Below are 21,341 nucleotides of genomic sequence, written 5' to 3' on the forward strand. Positions count from 1 at the left end.
ATAAAGGCTTTTTTCTACATTTTATGTTTTGAACTTGAGTGCAACGTTTTTCCCTTTTCCTGGACAAAGCCTTGGATCATCTTTTTTCTCTTACATTTCTGTGGAGTACTGGGACTCCACTTCCGTTTGGCTTTCTCCGGGCCGATTTGGGCTCCAGCTGACCCTGCTGACTCACACTGATTGGAGGAGGAGTGTGCTACTGTGAGAGGCTGAGCAGTGTTTATCCGGCAATAAGCTGTTTGTGCTGCACCCGGCGTTGAGGACTACAACCTGAAACTACCACTCTCCAGATCCCCGGTATTGTGAGTACATATCTACAGTATTGGCTCTGTTGTTTTTTGCCCCTGGACTGTTGTCTTATTTGGCTTTTTGGAGCTTGGGACCGGCAGTATCCTATCCGCTTACCGCTAACAGCTTTATAGCACACATAATAGCTGCCAGGATGTTTTAATATATATATCTATCTTCCTGTTGATATCTTACGGTAGCGGTTAACTTTGGAGGTTTTACTGCATGTGATTTCTTTATACTCTAACCCCTACGCTATTGATTGCAGAAGTGGGAAGCTGACAGTGAGTGAAAAAGTAACTGACATAGAGATCTCTGTCTTGGGACATGCAGTTACCAATTGACTTTATACAATGAGCGCTGCTTTAACAGTTATCAGAAAATGTCTCTTTGCCTATGAGCTCTAAGTCTGTGCAAATTATACAGAAAGCATCTCTATCCTGGGTCTATTTGGGGACTATCTTGGATGTGTTTATACATTGAGGATCCTATAACACTGCATGCCGCGAAGGTGGCAGCCTCCCTTAGCACACTATACACACCTGAACTCTTTATCTGTGAGCACAGTCAGTTGCTCAATTCCTCCTTTAGTTTTATTATTTGTTTTCTTTTCTAAAGGCTATTTTTTCCCACCGCCTCATATGCTACACAGTGATTGCTTAAAATGTTCCTAACTATGCAAATGTAGCTAACAAAATTATAGCTTCAAATTATTTTAGAGTTTAGCGTTGCTGTAATAGAGACTACAGTAATACAGTTGGTAGTGTCAGCTATGGATTTGCTCAATAACAATAGTAGGTCAAACAGGAATTCAAGGTCATGAAGAATCCTGAAAATCACACGGCTAATGAATGAGTTATTGTGATTATAATAAAGAAAAGTGATCGGGGAAAAGAGTAAAGCCCTTGAAATCTGATTAACAGAGCAAAATATGATCAGCAGCACAATCAAGATTTCAATTATAGGTCCCAATTTATTATGTGGGAAGCCTGTGTCCTATCATTGCTCTTATCTTTCTGTATCTGTTAAGATGTATATGTTCTTCCATTGCATTTGCAATGTGTAAGGAATTATCATAGCAATGAAAATTTCAGAAGAATGGAAATGGATCATGCTAAACTTATTTTCCCATTCAATCAGATTAAATGACTTTGAAGTTTATATTAAGCTTGAAATGTAACCCTTTAACTGCTGAGCCATTTTCAACCATGTGCTGAGCTGCTTTGCAGTTTTCAGATGCTGCTAACATTTAGGCCCTATAGTAGGTCATTTTTCAGTTAGAAACCCACACATATAATATATTTTTTTTCAGTAGACCCTGCATATTGAAACTATACGATTATTTTTGTATACTTTATATCATGATGTGTAAGAAACCGAAAACAAAAAGTGTGAAAAAATGATTTTTTTTAATTAAAATTGTATTAAACAAGGTTATAAACATTATTGTGTGTGTCTTTTTTTTCTCTCTTAACTCTATATTAAAAAAAGGGGCTATCCTCATATAAATAAGGGGCTTTTGGTATATGTATGTAACTTTGATCTGCACACAGGGGCTCCCATGAACTTCTATGCAAATAAATGCACATTTATTAACACCAGGTGATCACTATTACCACATTGATCACCAGGCTAACAAAACTTATAATGGGGCTTTATTTCTAAAATAAGGGTCTTGTGGGTCTCTATTCCTTTTTGATTGCATGTTATAAGGACATTCAAATATTTAATATATTAAAACAAGTGGGGTTTTTTTGTTTTTTAATATGCTTAAACTTTAACCACCAAGACACACATAATTTTAAATTTCAAACGGTGAGTCTTGGGGGGTTTCTAGGGCTTAAGGGAGCTGAGATCAAGGGGTTGGAATATCAACCCCTCCATCCAGCACCCTGAAGCCCTGATATTCTTCATACCACTTCCGGGTTTGGTAACATTACAACGCACATCTGTGGTGATATCACTGGCATCCCTGAATTCCCCAGGTGATGTCAGAGCCCTACACCACCAGGAATGCAATGTAATTCAGATTTAAAGTTGTTTAATTAAGGCTAGAAGATGATCCTTAAAGGCATATGAAACCCAAAATGTTTTCATTCAGATACAGTATACTTCTGTTATAAAATGTACTTTGTTCCTCTCAATATCCTTTGCTAAAAAGTGGGTAGGTTGGTTTAGGAACATGCAAATGTCTGCAACACTTAATAATAATAATAATAATAATATTATTATTATTATTATTATCGGTTATTGTAGAGCGCTAACAGATTCCGCAGTGCTACGGTATGGTAAAAATGCTTTTAACAATGTTATACCTTCGCAAAAGTAGTGTTTGTTGTCATACAGTTTTCCTCCAACAAATTTAATAGAACAATTTGGGATTTCTTTAATTCACTATTATTAGATATTTCTGTGGAAACCTCTTCAATACTATATTTTTATGATGAAGCCTGACATATTCAAAATATATCGTTATTAATATTGATGATTAATAATCTTTAAGAGTTTTTTAAAATCACGGAAAAAGATACAGGGATTTACATTTTTAAATTCTGTTGGATGAACAAGTATTCAGTAAAATTATTATATACTTAAAAATAACATGACACAAAATCCTATCATTAGAGGTCATACATAGTGTGTGGTGATAATACTAAAGTTAGTGTGAACAACACATACCCCTATTATGTATTCATAACCATATTACACAAAATTTAACCTCCTACAATTATACAATAGGGCTTTGAATTTTATACAAAATAGCTAATGTCCAATTCTATGCCCATGCCAACGGGGATTCTTGTTTTTAATTTAAATATCCAGTAGAGCTCTTTTTTTATCCAAAATTTTGGATTTATTTCCTCCTCTGATTGGCATTTTTGCCTTAGTTGGAAAAAAAAAAACTCTTAAAGATGATTAATCATCAATATTAATAACAATATATTTTGTGTAAAATCTAATTGCATTTATTGAACTGTATAAATATTTTGTTTTATCTGTGCAGTTGGTGTACATAATAGGGACATATATATATATATATATATATATATATATTGGGCAATTCTTTTTGCGCTTTATGTCTAATAAAAGTATGGGCAAGTGTGAGGGCATTTGTTGCCCTATATAAAGATGTCCATTATGTACACTAATTAAATCTATGATTAAGTGCCACTAGGGGGTGCAAAGCGCGTCAGACTGCCTCTTGTTCCACCTGTCTGCCTTGGTATGTGCCTTCAATAAACATTAAAAAATATATTTTGGGGATCCGTTGTGCAGCCGTATCTTGTTTGTTGGCTATTCCATTGGGGTTTTGGTTCCCGCCCCTCCGACTTGCACCTTGTCTGTTTGTGACGCTACCGTCTGGCTGTTTCCCTTTGATGACGACAGCATCTTGCAAACAGTAACCCCATCAGGATGCTGGCTGTTGCGGCTTGTGACTCAATTTGAACAATAAGTACACATCCCTGTTTGCATTGCTTTGTGGGGGATTCCATTCTATATGTCTAACCCAGTATATCTTAAAAACCACTGTGTGTTGTATAGACCTCCACAAAATAAAAAAGCCAGTTCAATCACACAAGTATGCTTCAATTACAATATGGGGGTATGGTCGTTATATTAAAATTATTGATGTGGTTCCATTGGTCATCACCATACACTTAAGGCTCCATGAACTAAGCAGGGGAAGATATCCTTGTGCAATGATAACTGTACAGTTTATAGTTTAACATTAATGATAATTTGTTAATTATTAAAATTAAGTATTTTGTTCGACAACAGAAAATGTTTCTGACCTTCTGATATTGTAAACTAGATACATATTTATTATACTTTAATTAGCCAGCAGATCTTAAAATATCTTCTCAGAGACATAACTTTGTAGTTTCACCATACTAAATAAAGATAATTGCTTTTAAAAGACACATAAATCCCTAAGTAATTGGACACTCTTTCCTGTTTAAATTAAGTCTATCCAGTGTAACATTTACCAAAAAATATTTTCGGATGTTAAAAAGGACAGCAGAAGTATTAAAAAAATAATCCAGCAACATGTTGGTTGTTGATGTTATACAAATTTGCATATATATAGCATGGTTCTGACCACTAATATGAAAATGAGAAAAAAGGTTGGCAGAAGGTATATTGCTACATACATAGAGGCCATATATTATAATCAAACAAGACTGATTTTTAAACATGGACTGCTCAGTTATTCTGTCTTTTCTACTCTAGTCCCACCCCATGTTGCTAAATTTATAAGTAAACCAAAATCTAATTGCTTATTTCCCACCACAACTACTAAAATTAAATTAGCTACTTTAAATCACATTAATTGCCAAAATTAAAATAAAGTTTCTGACAACTCATAAAAAAAAAGAAGTAATGGGCATATATTAGTATACAGGAACAGTATATAAGTATTACGGAACAGTGCTATTATTTTTTAAGGCTTTATATCTCAAGATCTAATGAGCATGTTTTCCCCCAAATAAAAGGACAAACTAAAGTCTGTTAGCAAAGCTTATGAAATTATTTATCTACAAATATTCCCTTAAACTTTAATAAAAAATGTTTTAGAATAAGGACTTAATAAGCTTAGATATTAGACTATACACAAAGCTAGCAGAAAAAAAAAACTATACCAGGGGCCTGATTTTAGGGCATGGCGTGAAATTAGAGTGCATAATTTACAGGTGCGGAACTTCCTGAATTCTCTAAGATAAAGGGTTGAACCCATAGATATTATAACTGACTTTCATAGAAATATAATAAATGTTTCTGGAATACAGAATCTAACTACTTAGGGGCCTATTTATCAAAGGGCTTGAGGACCTGATCCGATACTGCGGATCAGGTCCGCAAGACCTCGCTAAATGCGGAGAGCAATACGCTCTCCGCATTTAACATTGCACCAGCAGCTCACAAGAGCTGCTGGTGCAACGCCGCCCCCTGCTGACTCGCGGCCAATTGGCCACCAGCAGGGAGGTGTCAATCAACCCGATCGTATTCGATCGGGTTGATTTCCGGCGATTCCTGTCCGCCTGCTCAGAGCAGGCGGACAGGGTTATGAAGCAGCGGTCTTTAGACCGCTGCTTCATAAGTTGTGTTTCTGGCGAGTCTTCAGACTCCGTACGGAGCTTGTTAAATGGGCCTGTTAGAGTCAAGTTAACAAGGGAGTATTTGACATTGACATAAATTCTGGAGCAAATGTAAATGTTTTCTTTACAGTTTAAGTTATATATGCTTCTTGTTTAGCACACATTACTTTTCTGTCAGTTAAATACATTTATGTTATATTTTGAGCAAACAAAAGTGAGACCTGCAGCTGTAAAATGCCTAGAGAATGTACCCAGGGAACTCCTCTATCCAGCCAATCCAAGCACATCCAGAATTTGTAAAATAAGAATACTAAATACATTGTTGTATTCAAAATCCAAACACAATAAAATACAAAAAAGAAAGTAGAAGGCTTCAATGTAAAACAGTTTAAGGACAAAATCTAAAATCTTAAAGTGATGGTAAACTCTCCCCTTTATAAAATCAGATCTGGAATGTAAGCGCTATTTTAGATGGGGTTTTATTCATCATGTGCAATGAAGATGCGCTATAACTTAGTTATTAATATAGATATGAAATTCAAATACCCCACGTTACACCACCCACTTCAAAAGTCAATTTTCCTGTCAGCTAAATGATTGAATTACACTCCAATCAATGCTCTAGCTACAACAAAAGTGCCATATGGGGAGAGCGCTGATTGGACAACAATTCAATCTGTTAGCTCACAGAAAAGTTTACTTTTAAAGTGGGCGGAGGACAATGCAGTATTTGAATTTCATATCTATATTAATAACTAATTTATACTGCATCTTCATTACAGCTAATGGAAGTGGAGGGCCCTCTAGTGGGCCTGTAGCAAAATTAAGGGATAGCTGACTTGAAGTCTGGAGGATTCTAGAAGTGTGTGTATGCTACAATGTTGCAAATGTGTGGGAGGGTGTACCTCTTGCCTTTATAGGGTCCTGTTCCAGTGGATTCGGCCTCTTCCTGCCTCCAGACTTCGAGGAGAACTTTCTTCTGTGCTGGATATCTTGAACTTTAGGCCCCAGGGATCATGAAGCGTGCCAGGCGTACTTCTTTGCCTCCCAGGAGGTACAGGGATGCGGTGGTGGAGCCTTCAAGAAGAAAGAGACCTGCAGGAGAAAATGAGGAGTCAGACCTGGATGATGTGGTACCCCCTACCCCCCAAGTTAGGGTTCCCAGTAGGCCCTCCATTGCTACTAGACAGAGGGTTAGGAGGGAGCTCAGTTACACCCCTTCTAGCAGGGCGGGGGCGGGGGCAAGCACCAGGGCTAGGGGAAGAGGAGCAGGGAGAGCGGTTCCCAGTGTTGATTCTGCCCAGGTTTCTGCTAGGACTGGGCCTGAGGTAGGGGGAGCTGGGGAGCATGGAGCAGACATTGGGGCCCTTATGCAGCAGCTCCCGGCGCTTCCGCCGGGCGCTCTGGCCACTGTCTTGGCCCTTGCCCAGTCTCTGGCCTCTGGCCGGGGGTCGGGCGGCATAGTGCAGGGCCTGGATGGTGCCGGAGGGTCTGGGGTTATTGCCGGTGGCTGCCGCGGCCGGGCGGGCTTGAGGCCTTCTAGCAGCATGGGGCGTGGCCACGCCCCCGCACGTAACGTGCGTCGCGTCTCCTCCCCCTCTGACGGATCTTCTTCTGGGGAGGAGCGCGGTCGCACGCGCACACAACGCCGCCCTGCTGACCAGCCGGAGGAGCCTTCCGGAGCAGCCCCTAGTAAGTTGGGGAGACTCCGGGTGGCGACGACGGCCGCAGGGGGCAGGGGGGCGGGTACCGGGCAGGTGGTGAGTGTGGCTGCAGGCGAGGAGCATAGGCGGCAGGTGAGAGGCTCATGTGTTAGAGGCGCAGATGACGCCATCACGGCAGATGGGGACCCCATGGGTCACAGGCAGCAGGTTATACCTCCAATAGAAGCGGAGGTTGTGGTGCTGAGGGGTAGTGGCTCGAATGGTGCTGTTGCCGGTATGAACAGGGATCTTATCATGAGAGATCAGCCACAGAGTCAGGAGCAAAGTGTGAGAGTTTGCAGGGGACAAAGTTTAGGTGCAAATGATGCCCCCTACTTTCAAGAAGCGGTACGTCCGCAACAGGCCCCTGAGCAGCAGAGGGAGCAGATAGCTAATAGACAAGGCAATGAAAATGTGACTCTTGGGTCAGGTACTATAGGTAATGTAAATGCTTCTAGGCAGGGCCAGTTGAGGGGTGTGAATGCACGTGTGGACAGTGCGCAGATCGCTGCTGAGGTACAGCGCGAGGTGAGAGAATGCGTTAGTCAGGCATTGGGTGTTCAGGAGGATTTGATTAGAAGGGCGGTGGCTGCAGCACTTGGGGTGCAAGAGAGGGCTAGGGGTGTCGAAAAGGAGGGTGCGGCCCCATCTGGGGCCCTCTTCGTCACTCAGAGTACTCCCCAGTCTGTTTTGTCTCCTCAGGTGTCATCAGGTGCTGAACGCAGAATGGAGGCTGGTACAAGCGGCCATTGCATGGCAAATGGAGGAGCTGTGGGACTTGCTAGCATTTCAGAAGGCGGACAACCACAGCCATCGGAAGGAGTGTCGCAGCAGCTGTCTCAAGCTGGTGAGTGCACAATCACTGATATTACACACACTAACATGGGGTCTTCCTCTAGTGACTCAGGTTCTGATAGCGAGGCAGGGCTGGGTTTAGTGGGAAAGGGCCAACAACAAATGTTTAGAATGATTAAAAAATTAGTGGCAGCGCAGGTGCAGGCGAAGGCAGGCACGCAGGGTGTCGTGGAGAACAATTCCTTAGCGCAAGCGGGAGTTGCGCCGGCGGGGCAGGTGGCATCAAGAAAAGTGGCGGTGCATGGGGATTCCTACCCATGCCTAGTCCACTCACTTTACGGCCATTTGAAGGCTAAAGTGATTAAAAAGATCCAAGAGGGTAGATATGTGAATATCTACGAACTCACTCCGGAAGCCTGTAGAGCTAAGGAGAGGGCGGCCGAGGGCTCGGGCCCCAAGAAAGTTAGGCGCCAGGAAACTTATGAGGAATGGCAGGCTGGATATAGGGTGTTGGCGTCCTGCTATGTTGATAGGTGGCCGACTCAGGGGCATAACCTTTTTAAATATCAAGACACTATTGGTGATATTTACAAAAGGTTCAGGGAAGGTGCTTGGCGGGACTACGATGTGGCGTTTCGCAAGAAAATGGTGGGTAACCCCATCTTACACTTCGGGACGCAAGATATGCACCTGTGGTCTAAGTTGGGGCGCGAGAGGTCTACTTCGCCAACCGGGGCGGCGAAGCCTGGGACGCAGCGGTCCTTTCCGCGCCCGAAGAGGCGGGGGAGGGAGTGCTGGAAATTCCAGGACAAGCAGTGTGACAGGGGAGCAAATTGCTCCTTTCGGCACATCTGCAAGTTTTGCAGCGGACCCCACCCGGGTGCAGAATGCGCGAATAGAAGGGGAGCCGGTGCACCCTCCCCGATTAGTAGAGGGGGACCTGGGGGCAAGGGCCCCAACTCCACTTAGGTACGAGAGGATGGCGCCGTGGCTGGCGCTGTATCCTGACGGCGAGGCAGCGGCAGTCCTGTCGTCGGGATTGAGGGTGGGGTTTAGGATACCGATTACATCGCAAGTAACTGGGTCCTCCGTCCACCGTAACCTAAAGTCAGCTTATGAGTTCCCGCACGTAGTGAGGGAGAAGCTGGATAAGGAACTGAGGCTGGGGAGGGTGGTCGGCCCATTTCGGGAACGACCAATCGCGGATCTAGTAGTCTCTCCACTGGGGGTAGTTCCCAAGCGGGAGAAGGGGAAGTACAGGCTCATTCACCACTTGTCTTATCCCAAGGGGGCGTCAGTGAACGATGCGATAGATCCGGACCTCAGTTCCGTGCATTATCAGTCCTTTGACGAGGCACTGGAGGTGGTTCGCTCTCGGGGTCGCGGGGCCTTGATGGCCAAGCTGGACATTGAGTCCGCCTTCCGCTTGCTCCCACTTCATCCTTCCTCATTCCGGCTGATGGGGATGAAGTTTGAGGGTGAATTTTTTGTTGACAGGTGTTTGCCCATGGGCTGCTCCTTGTCATGTGCCCTTTTTGAATGCTTCAGCTCCTTCCTGCACTGGGTAGTGCAGAGGGCGTCTGGGGGCGGGGCCGTGGCTCACTACCTGGATGATTTCCTGCTGGTAGGGGGTCCAGATACTGATGAATGTGCGGCATTGATGCGGGTGATGCAGGATATTACAGCAGAGTTTGGAGTGCCGCTCGCGCACGAAAAAACGCAGGGACCATGTACCTGCCTGACGTTCCTAGGCATAGAGATCGACACTGTTGCCTCCCTATGCCGGCTCCCAAAAGATAAAGTCGACCGCCTACTTGGGGCGGTTCAATCAGCATGTCGCGCGGAGCATATCTCCATTACTGAGCTGCAATCCCTTCTGGGGTTGCTTAACTTTGCGGGGAGGGCGATCCCCATGGGGAGGGTCTTCAACCGCAGGTTAGAAGCTCAATTGAAGGGGCCTCGGACGCTTAGCCACAAGCGTCGGGTGACAGAGGAGATGAGGGACGACCTGAGAGTTTGGGAGAGGTTCCTTGTTCATTTTAACGGGGTCTGCCTTTGGAGAGATGGGCCCATTTCCAATCAAGCCTTGCATCTGTTCACGGATGCCGCGGGCGGGTTTGGCTATGGAGCCTATTTAGACGGAGACTGGAGTGCGGAGCCATGGCCAGAGGGCTGGGCTGCCGCGGGTCTCACGCGTAACCTTACGATGCTAGAACTCTTCCCTATTGTGGTAGCAATAGAACTATGGGGAGAGAGGCTGTCAAATCGGTCAGTAATCTTCTGGTCAGACAATATGAGCGTGGTATATGCCATAAACAGGTTGTCAGCAACCTCACCGGTGGTGGTGACCTACCTACGGCACCTCGTCTTGCGGTGTTTGCAGCTTAATGTTCGCTTCACAGCACGGCACGTCCCAGGGGTGAGCAATGTGATAGCAGATGCCCTTTCCAGATTTCAATGGGATCAGTTTAGAAGGGTAGCCCCGAGGGCGGCAGCTGAGGGTCTAACGTGCCCTCTTTTCCTTTGGCAGCTGGCGGGGGTTGGGAGTCCATCCTCCCCATGATCAGGGCATCGCTGGCTCCTAAGACGTGGGCTGCGTATTCGGCGCATTGGAGGGCATGGGAGCGTTTCAGCTTGCAGAAGGGCTTCTTGTTGTGTCAGGCGTCTCAGGTACACGTTCTAGAATGGCTTGCGTGCTTGAAGCTTGAGGGTATGTCCAGATTGTCAGCTTTGAGCAGGTTAGCGGCATTGTCCTTTTTCAATAAAGCCTTAGGTTTCAGGGATTATACAGGTACTTTTCTAGTAAGGCAGATCTTGAAGGGATGGGGCCGGTTGGCCCCACCCGCAAAGGATCGGAGGGAGCCGATCACGACGGAAAGATTGCGCTCGTTGGTGGTAAATCTGGGGGCAGTGTGCAGTTCAGCCTACGAGGCGGTCTTGTTTCGGGCTGCTTTCGCACTGGCATTTGCGGGGGCGCTGAGGATAGGCGAAGTGGTCGCCTCCTCCACAAGAGGGGAGGTAGGCGGTATTAAAGTGGGGCACGTAAGGACCACGGACGATTGCGTGCTCTTGCTCATTCCCAGATCCAAAACTGATCAGGATGGGAAAGGGGCCTGGTTGCCTTTAGCCAGACACGAATACACAGAGTGCTGCCCGGTATCGAGCGTGGCGGATTATTGCCGTGTACGGCTGGTCGGAGGACTACAGTTTCTCGTGCACGAGGACGGTAGTTCACTTTCAGCTTTCCAGTTCCACAAAGTGCTTGCCAAAGTGGCAGCGGCAGCGGGATTGGATCCATCTAAGATTGCGCCGCATTCATTCCGCATCGGGGCAGCGACTAGTGCTGCGGCCTTGGGGTCGTCGCAGGCGGTCATTAAGAAAATGGGGCGTTGGAAGTCTGAGCGATATAGGGGCTATATTCGCCCATTGCATGCTTAGTGATGAGGGTGTGTAAGGTGTGTAACCTCTTGATTCCTTCCCGACTTGGTGGGGAGTGGGGGGGGTGAGAAAGGGGTATTGCCAGTGGTTTGTCACCATTTCATTGTCCCCATCCATGTTGTTATAGGTACAGGAAAGACCCCGGTGCGCGTGTGGATTATTGGGCACTCCTTTATCCACTGGGCGGCTATCAGGGCGCATCATTCCCCGGGAGGGCAGCAGCTAGGATTGGCAGCATCCAGGGCTAACATTCGCTGGCTCGGGCGCAGGGGTCTTAATTGGAGGGAGCTTCCCGCTCTGTTACAGGATGCACATAGGAGGTGGGGAAAGCCTCAAGTGATTGTTGTGCATCTGGGCGGAAATGACTTGGGATCCATTCCCGTGTTGGATTTAATACGGATTATGGTTGCGGACATTAAGTGGGTGTGCACATGGCTTCAGGATGTGCGGATAGGTTGGTCTAACGTGGTTGCACGGCTGCGTTGGCGTCACATTGTGACACAGAGGGCAGCGTACAATGTCCGCAAGAAAGTTAATAGGGAAGTGGGGAGAGCGGTCACGGCCGTGGGAGGTTTCGTCATTAGGCATGACACTATTACGGCCGACAAGAAGGCCCTTTACCGACCGGATGGGGTTCACCTGGCGGACGTCGGGTTGGACATTTTCCTGGCTAACCTTAAGACAGCCATCTCATCGGTTGTTTAAAATGAACATTTATTAGGGCATTAGTTAGTTTCAAAGTTCTGTGCTATGGTTGGCATCCGACCGTTGTTAACACAGTTGAATTTGGTTGTATGTTATATTGTTATACTGTTATTTAAGGGCTATGTTGGTTAAGTGTGGCGGCAAGAGGCGTCTTTTGTGGCGGTCGGGCAAGGCCCTCGGAGCGGGTGCAGTGTGAGCAGAGTGACGGCCCGAACACAGGGAGAGGTGTCGCCCACTAAGTGCCGGCTTAGGGGTTCCTCTCCCCCCTTTTAAAGAGCTGCAGGCCGAAGAGCTCTACATAACAAAATCTCTCTCACTGTGCCAATGAGCGTGCGCAACCCCTGTGCCACGCTGCAGACATCGGAGGGGCCTTGTCCGTCAATAAGTAGGGGTTAGTTAGCTAGAAGAAGATGCCGCCACCAACTGGAATGAACTTGCTACAAGTTCAGGGATAGGTTGATTTGAGCTGCCTAATTATTGGCTAGATTAGGCAGAATTCAATTTGTTTAATAAACGCGACCGTGACCGGTCTTTTCCCCAAAGCAGTTGTGTTGTGTTTTTATTGAAAACGTAGGACGTAATAGGAGGTTTATCCCTTATGGAAGTGGAGGGCCCTCTAGTGGGCCTGTATCAAAATTAAGGGATAGCTGACTTGAAGTCTGGAGGATTCTAGAAGTGTGTGTATGCTACAATGTTGCAAATGTGTGGGAGGGTGTACCTCTTGCCTTTATAGGGTCCTGTTCCAGTGGATTCGGCCTCTTCCTGCCTCCAGACTTCGAGGAGAACTTTCCCCGCCCGTCCCTGGATGAAGGTATGTGGCGGCAAGTTAGGTTAAGGGTAAGTCAGTCCTCGGCGGGGGTAGGTTTAGTTGAACCAGCCCCATAAGCCCGAGGTTGTAATTTAGTCATCCACCTCTCTCATACGTGTTGGACGATTCGTTTGGAGAGGATACCTTACTGGGTTGGTGAAATTGTGCCCTAGCTGGCGGTCGGGCAAGGCCCTGGGAGCGGGCGCAGTGTGAGCAGAGTGACGGCCCGAACACAGGGAGAGGTGTCGCCCACTAAGTGCCGGCTTAGGGGTTCCTCTCCCCCCTTTTAAAGAGCTGCAGGCCGAAGAGCTCTACATAACAAAATCTCTCTCACTGTGCCAATGAGCGTGCGCAACCCCTGTGCCACGCTGCAGACATCGGAGGGGCCTTGTCCGTCAATAAGTAGGGGTTAGTTAGCTAGAAGAAGATGCCGCCACCAACTGGAATGAACTTGCTACAAGTTCAGGGATAGGTTGATTTGAGCTGCCTAATTATTGGCTAGATTAGGCAGAATTCAATTTGTTTAATAAACGCGACCGTGACCGGTCTTTTCCCCAAAGCAGTTGTGTTGTGTTTTTATTGAAAACGTAGGACGTAATAGGAGGTTTATCCCTTATGAATTAAACTTCATCTAAAATAGCGCTTACATTCCAGATCTGATTTTATAAAGGGGAGAGTTTACCATCACTTTAAGTAAATTAAAATACAAAAACAAAAATATAGAAATTATTTTTTGAAGTACTATATTGTACCGTGCTTGTCTTTCCTTCAAATGGAGAAATGCATGGAATGTTCATTAGAGAAATATAGCAAAAAATGCCATTCTAAATTCTTCTGGGGGATCTCACAGTTCTCCAGAACCATTTTATATAATCTCATCTGAGCAGTGAGGTTAGAGAATTGGACCCCAGGTTTCCCTTTACGTCAATAAGCAGCTAAAAAAAAATATATTGGCATAGGGGAATATTATTTTTTAACTCAAGCATTATTGACCTTTCAAAAGTTCAGTGTTTTAATAATTGCCAGTCTGAGGTAAACTGTTAAGTTTCAGACTCTTTTATTGAGCCATTCAAGACTTATAGGCATTTGAAAAAACACTATTTAAGATAGAATACTTTCTGCATTGGAAACAAATAGAAATATTGCATTTCATATTAAAATTCAACTCAAGTGCATTGTGTTTTTGAAGCATACTAATCACTGCATTTAAAAGGAAGTGGAGCTTCTGATATGCATTTATTTAGTCCCACTCATTGCAAACATTTAACACATTAAAAGAATGTGCACACAAATGGCATATTTGAACATTCACTCCACTTTAACCACCCATCAGTATGTAATAAGTAATTACAATTTTCTGCATAAATGAAGGTTAAAATGAAAGGTAAATTATTCTATGACTAAAATCATTTAATTTGTACAATTCGGGATGATTTTTTTTTCTTGTCATTGCTTCAGTTTAGTACAACCAGGAAAATGATTGGAAATGTCAATTTGAGAATAGTAGTTGTAAAATAAAGCATTTTTGAAAATGCTATAATAAACAAAAGAATAAAAGTAAACCTCTTGAAGGCAAAATACACACATACCTTATGTACATATGAAAATCTAGCACTAAATTATATGTGTTTATTTATTTTGTAGAATTCAGGAAATACAATTAGATACTACTAGCTGCAAACTATTTAACTGTGTGTGTGTGTGTGTTTATATGTTTGTGTGTATGTGTTATAATAATCAAAGTATTATTATCCAGATAACTGCCACACTGCAATTTTCTTTCCAATAAAATGAAAGTAATTAAACACAAAACGGTCAATTCCAATCCTTCCAATTCCATTTATATGTGTTTATTCATCTCCTAATCCATGTTTTTCAAGTTTTAAGTGATAACAACATTTCTATATTGGGAAAAGTTCATATTGGATCCTAGCAAATAGCAGGAACATCACCCATATGATGCACTTAAAGCAATGGCTACAGCGATCACAATGCTCACAACTACGGGGTTTGCAACAAAATGGACACATCAAATTCAACACACAAACGGTAATGATAATGTGCAAAACTGGCCTATTCAACATGCTTCACAGTATTCCAAGATGATTTGGACTAATTCTATTATCTTGCGCTAATACAATGAACACGGACACCATTTCAGATGTATATATCAATATATTACTGTGTGAGAACTGTTAAAATTCCCATTTTAGAAGATGGGATAAGTTGTGACCACTTTCTTCCAATGGAAATTAATATCTTGCTAAATTGAGCTTACTAAAGTAAAACTGTGCTGTTTTTGTTACCCTAAATTGTTACCCTAAATCATAATTATTTTCTTTAAAATAGACTCCATTAATTTCCTTAATATTGAAGTTAAACTGAAAGGCCTAGGTCTTCCCTACTGTTCTTTTTGAAGAGAGACACTGCATTAGCTATTCTCCAATTATCCAGGAAAACTCCTGTCAATAGTGTTTGATTAAACATATCAGCAAATGGGTCACTAAAACTGATTTCATTTCTTTTGAAAACCCTTGGACTAATATTATCTAGACCCACAGACTTTTTATGTTCATCTTTGATAATGCCAAAAAACCCTCATCATCTGTAGAAAGATTAGCACTAAGCACATTTCCATTTTTTTTTTTTTTTATATAGATATTGTATTTTATTTTCAAAATTAGAGATACAACAGTGTGCCAATAGCACACAACAACCCAAAAAGGAAAAAAGACATACATATACCAAGTGAATAACAATCAGTGTTTACCTATATCAACTCCATTCAGGAGTTATATATTAGCACAATAGGTTAAAATGCTGTACCAAAAGGGAAATGGGGCAGGTAGACAAGAGAGGAGGAGAGAATAATGGAAAATTATTGTTACACAGGGATGATGAAGGGTCTGAAAAGGTGGTGTAATTGAGTGAGAAGCCCAGTGAGGGGGGCCAGGAGGATGGAATGGGGAGGCCTCCTTAGGTATCTAGGTTAGGAAGCCACTGGGTGTTAAACATGGCTTGCCAGTCTGCCCAGATCATTTCAAAGAGGTCTGAATTTTCTAGGGAATAAAATAAATTTTTCTCCATAGAATAAATATATGCCGGACTTCCGGTGGGTGAACCTAGAAGATGGCAGCTGGATCTTTTAGCTCTGCAGAAACCTGCATTTAATATCTGCAAATTTGCCTCTTTCTTTGCCATCTGCAACTCCCTTGGCAGGCAAGCTGTCCGGGAACCTTTGGCAGATAGAAGCCTTTCATCCGCTTCTTCCCTGGAAGTCAGTTTATTAAAAGAAGACCCTTAAGGGATTGCTAAACAATGGCCGCGGCAAGGGACATGGCTCTTCAAATATGTTCTGTCTTCCTGCCTAAGTTTGAACAGCTGTGTATAAGCTATGGAAAGTTAAGAGATGCTATTTGTGCAACGGAAAATTCGAACCCCATAAAACCTGATGCCACACATGGGACTACACTACTGCTACTGGTAAGAGATTTGTAGCCTGTGAGAGCAACCACTCAAGACCAACAATCGTCAGACTGCGGCTCGCAGTGGGGCACCACGTGGATCACCGCTGCGCTCCCGGAGGTAACTCGTGCTGAGATTATATACAGCAGAGCGGGACCTTACCCGGGGGAATATCCTCTGGGTCTCCTTGGTGTGGGGTGTGCTGCGGGGCAGGAGGAGAGCCCGATAATATCATTGCCGGCTCACTTGATCGATGCTATAACCACAGGAGTCACTCACAACCCGGACTGTGCAGTGCTGGCTAGGTGGGAACTTCCTGATGTGGGGTCCTTGCCTGTGCTGCGGTACATGGATCCACATTTAGCCACAAGACGTAACATCTATCCCTTTGCTGGAAAGCAGCATGGCGGCTGGTACCCCCCACAGGCAATCTGGGCTCCACTGACCTGCAACGGCTCAAATCCACCTCGTGCTGGAGTCGGGTAAACTAATAACTCTGTCTGGCTTGTCTGTGTGGGATTCATGATCAGTCTATATCGGCAGCCAATCGAGAGAGTATTGGTTGAAGTTTTATGCTCAAATTGATCCTGTTTTTTGTACCGTAGCTCCCCACGCACTTTGATCAATTCTCTTCCTGTAATATTGCCGACTGTACACATTCTACTGGGGTACCTATGGACCCCAGAACAATGCGATGGTAGCTGGCTGATCTACAATCTAATATATACCTGCTAAGAGCCTTGTTGCCTATCGACCCCAATTTACACAACTTTATTTTGAACTTCTTGTTTAATAAAGCCCAGCGTGTCCTGCATGGCTGCAGGAACAACTACCTGTTAGAACTCTGCCAAATCATTAATATCTGTCAATGTACACATTTCTGTCTTTTCTTATTGTATATCAGCACTTGCTCCTCATGTAGCTGGGATATTCAACTGCCAGTGGGAGATGGCTCATGCTATGTCCTAACGGGGTACCATGAAACACTGAAAACCGGGTCAAACAAGTACAGTTGAATTCTATGGATCTTGATTATTAATATCGATGTTCTGCAGAGACAATGTCTTGTATCTTGATTATTAATATCGATGTTTTGCAGAGGCAATGTCTTGTAACCCTAATTAGCACTATAGGACCTAGTGGACATAGTTTAGTCTGGACAATACTAGGTAAGAAGGGTAATGTCTATTTTACATTCTTTAGTTTAGTGTAGTTAAGTATTATTTTAATCATATCAAGTTAGGTAAGGGCAGCATAGGGTATCTCTGGTAACGATGAAGCGAGTATTTGGAGAATTCAGCTGAGAAAATACACACGCCATATAACATGTAACCTGTAGTTTTTTGGGGGTTTTTTGGGGTTTTTTTCTGGAAAGTCTGAGAACTTTGACAGTCACTTCCCACTTAAATTCACTAATATCACTTCCAGGTCTGTCATAGTTATGTACGTTTCCTTATGGCTTTCCAGTGCATCAGACCTGCCATTTTAGAACACAGTATAACATAATATCTATACAGCTTCCCCTATCCTCTCCAACCGCCCCAGACATTCTGCATTTTGGCCCGAAGAGTTTAGTTTAGCTTAAATACCTGCTGAATCCTTTGGGGATCTGTTTTGTCCCTGGTTTGTTTAGTTTTTGTGTGTGTTATGTGTTGTATTGTTATTTTTTGGTCTATGTTAATAATTTAAAAATAAGAGGTACGGGTGCAATAGGAGATAAAGATCAATGAATGTCACTCTAACTTTACTCACAGAGACCAATTCATATTAGAACATGGCTGTAACTGCATTATGATTGTGTTTGAAGACTTGACTGACATGCTATAGCAAGGCAACGAAAATGGGGTATCTTGTCCCTTTAAAGCGCTATCTACTAGAATGCTGGCTATGCTGAACAAGCTCAATTTTCCATATGCATGGTTGAACAATAGCTTACTCAGACTGAAATTAATTTGCAATGTAAGAATGCATTACTTTATGATCTAGAACATATTTAAACTTTTACCAGTCCAACCACCAGAGGTTAATGTCCCACAGTTATCTGCTAATTAATAGTAGCCCGGTGACAGCAGTAAATCATATAGTGCACTAATTTGTAATATATAATCCTGGTGGTTCTTGTCAGCGTATGTGTATGCTTTATTTTAATACGCATTCTCAACAGAATATTAGTATCCAACATGTTATGTTCACTCCACATTACTGTCTACATTGTCATTGTAAGTAAGCATGTAATTGTAAACATTTGATCTGTTGAACCTGTGCTTTCTTGATAAAAAGAATTAAAAAAAAAAAAAAAAGAATAAATATATGCCATAACTTTAACAATATCTAGCCAGGAGGGGAGGTGTAAGCAGGGCCGGTGCTAGGATTTTTGGCTACATAGGCAAAGACACATTTTGCCGCCCCCCCCCCCCCAAAAAAAAATAAAAAAATTGATATACCCTGTGTAATAGATATTTCTGCATGACATAAATGTGCAGGTAACAACATTTACCTACACACGCACATACTCATACAATTTTACACATGCATACATATTTTCACACACACACTTACACATATTTACAGATACATACATACACACACACACATACATATTTACACATACATACACACTCACATTTACATATACATACACACACACACACACACACACATATTTACAAATACATACACACACACATATTTACAAATACATACGTACACATTTTTACACATACACATATTTACATATACACACATATTTACATATACATACACATATTTACATATACATACACATACATCTACACATACTTACACACACATATTTACACATACATACACATACATCTACACATACTTACACACACATATTTACACATACACACATTTACACATACACACACACAAATATTTACATATACATACACACATATTTATACATACACATTTACACATACACACACACATTTACACATACACACACACATTTACACATACATACACACACATACACACACACATTTACACATACACACACACATTTACACATACACACACACATTTACACATACACACACACATTTATACATACACACACACATTTACACATACACACACACATTTACACATACATACACACACATATTTATACATACACACACATATTTATACATACACACACACACATATTTACACATACATACACACACATAAATACACACATTTACACATACATACACACACATATATTTACACATACATACACATTCATACACACACATTTAAACATACATAAACACACATATTTGCAGCAGCATAAGTATCATGTCACTCTGAATTCACGTCTTATATCCCCAAGTTGAGCTGAGACACAGCCAAGCAAAACTCTCTCCCTACCCATCCCCCTCTCCTGTTTACACACACACACATACATATTTACACATACATACACACTCACACACACACACATATTTACAAATACATACACACACACATATTTACAAATACATACGTACACATTTTTACACATACACATATTTACATATACACACATATTTACATATACACACACATATTTACATATACATACACATATTTACATATACATACACATACATCTACACATACTTACACACACATATTTACACATACATACACATACATCTACACATACTTACACACACATATTTACACATACACACATTTACACATACACACACACAAATATTTACATATACATACACACATATTTATACATACACACATTTACACATACACACACACATTTACACATACACACACACATTTACACATACATACACACACATACACACACACATTTACATATACACACACACACATTTACACATACACACACACATTTACACACACATTTACACATACACACACACATTTATACATACACACACACATTTACACATACATACACACACATATTTATACATACACACACATATTTACACATACATACACACACATATTTACACATACATACACACACATATTTACACATACATAAATACACACATTTACACATACATACACACACATATATTTACACATACATACACATTCATACACACACATTTAAACATACATAAACACACATATTTACAGCAGCATAAGTATCATGTCACTCTGAATTCACGTCTTATATCCCCAAGTTGAGCTGAGACACAGCCAAGCAAAACTCTCTCCCTACCCATCCCCCTCTCCTGTTTGCCTCCCCTCTGCTTACTGTGAGGGGCTTGTGTCCGATTTCCCAGTTACATTGTGACCTCCCTCTGCAGGAACAGCTCCCTGGCTTATAAATCTTGTTTAACGAGCAGAGCACAGTATCTCTCTGCACGGAGCTAGGACTGCATTAAGCAGATACTCCCACAAATGGCACTAAGGGTTAAACACAGTGCTTTTAGGACATTAACATATATATACACACAACAGCCCTGCATAAATCAGAAAAAATATATATATTTAAAAAAACAAAGCAAGCCTGTCCTTTAAAAGCAAGTGTTTATTTAAGCAAATGGTTCAGAACATGCAACATGGAAAATAGCTCAGACAGTGGAGTAAAAGTAAACTTGTAGTTAACTGTCTGAGCTATTTTCCGTGGTGCAGTTTCTGAGCCTGTTTGCTTAAATAAACACTTGCTTTTGCTTGCAGGACAGGCTTTGTTTTTTCTATACGCTTTACTTTAATACAGGTTTTGCTTTACCTGTGACTGTCTGCTGCCATGCCAAATCAGAACTGCTGAGTGCTGAGCTACTTGAAGTTCCAGCCAGGACAGCGCAACTCCTGCTCCAGCAGCTCCACCCCCTCATCCTTTCCCTACAGAAGCCCGCGCGCACTGAACAGATGCAGCCTGTGCGCGCGGGAAACATTTGAATTCAGCAAATATTTTTAAAAATTTAACTTAGCTACACATATGTATTAGCACGGCACCCCAATTTCTCAATTTGCCCTAAGAAAATTTAAGGTTATCTATCTAGACTGGGGGCGGACCGCAACGCAATCTGCAAATGTAAAAAAAAA

General features: G+C 42.5%; 1 long non-coding RNA gene across 1 annotated transcript in view; it reads right to left on the reverse strand.

Moving 5' to 3' along the window:
- Window positions 1–21,081, reverse strand: part of LOC128653997 (uncharacterized) — a 48,711-nt gene extending 27,630 nt beyond the window's left edge. Inside the window, exons 1-3 of the long non-coding RNA XR_008401415.1 lie at window positions 21,025–21,081; window positions 20,548–20,699; window positions 6,293–6,482 (exon numbers count right to left, since the gene is read on the reverse strand). This is a non-coding gene — a long non-coding RNA (uncharacterized LOC128653997). The remainder of the gene's footprint in view (window positions 1–6,292; window positions 6,483–20,547; window positions 20,700–21,024) is intronic.
- Window positions 21,082–21,341: the final 260 nt, after the last annotated feature.

Source organism: Bombina bombina, chromosome 3 (genome assembly GCF_027579735.1).
Source record: "Bombina bombina isolate aBomBom1 chromosome 3, aBomBom1.pri, whole genome shotgun sequence".
In the NCBI taxonomy this organism is placed as follows: Eukaryota; Metazoa; Chordata; class Amphibia; order Anura; family Bombinatoridae; genus Bombina; species Bombina bombina.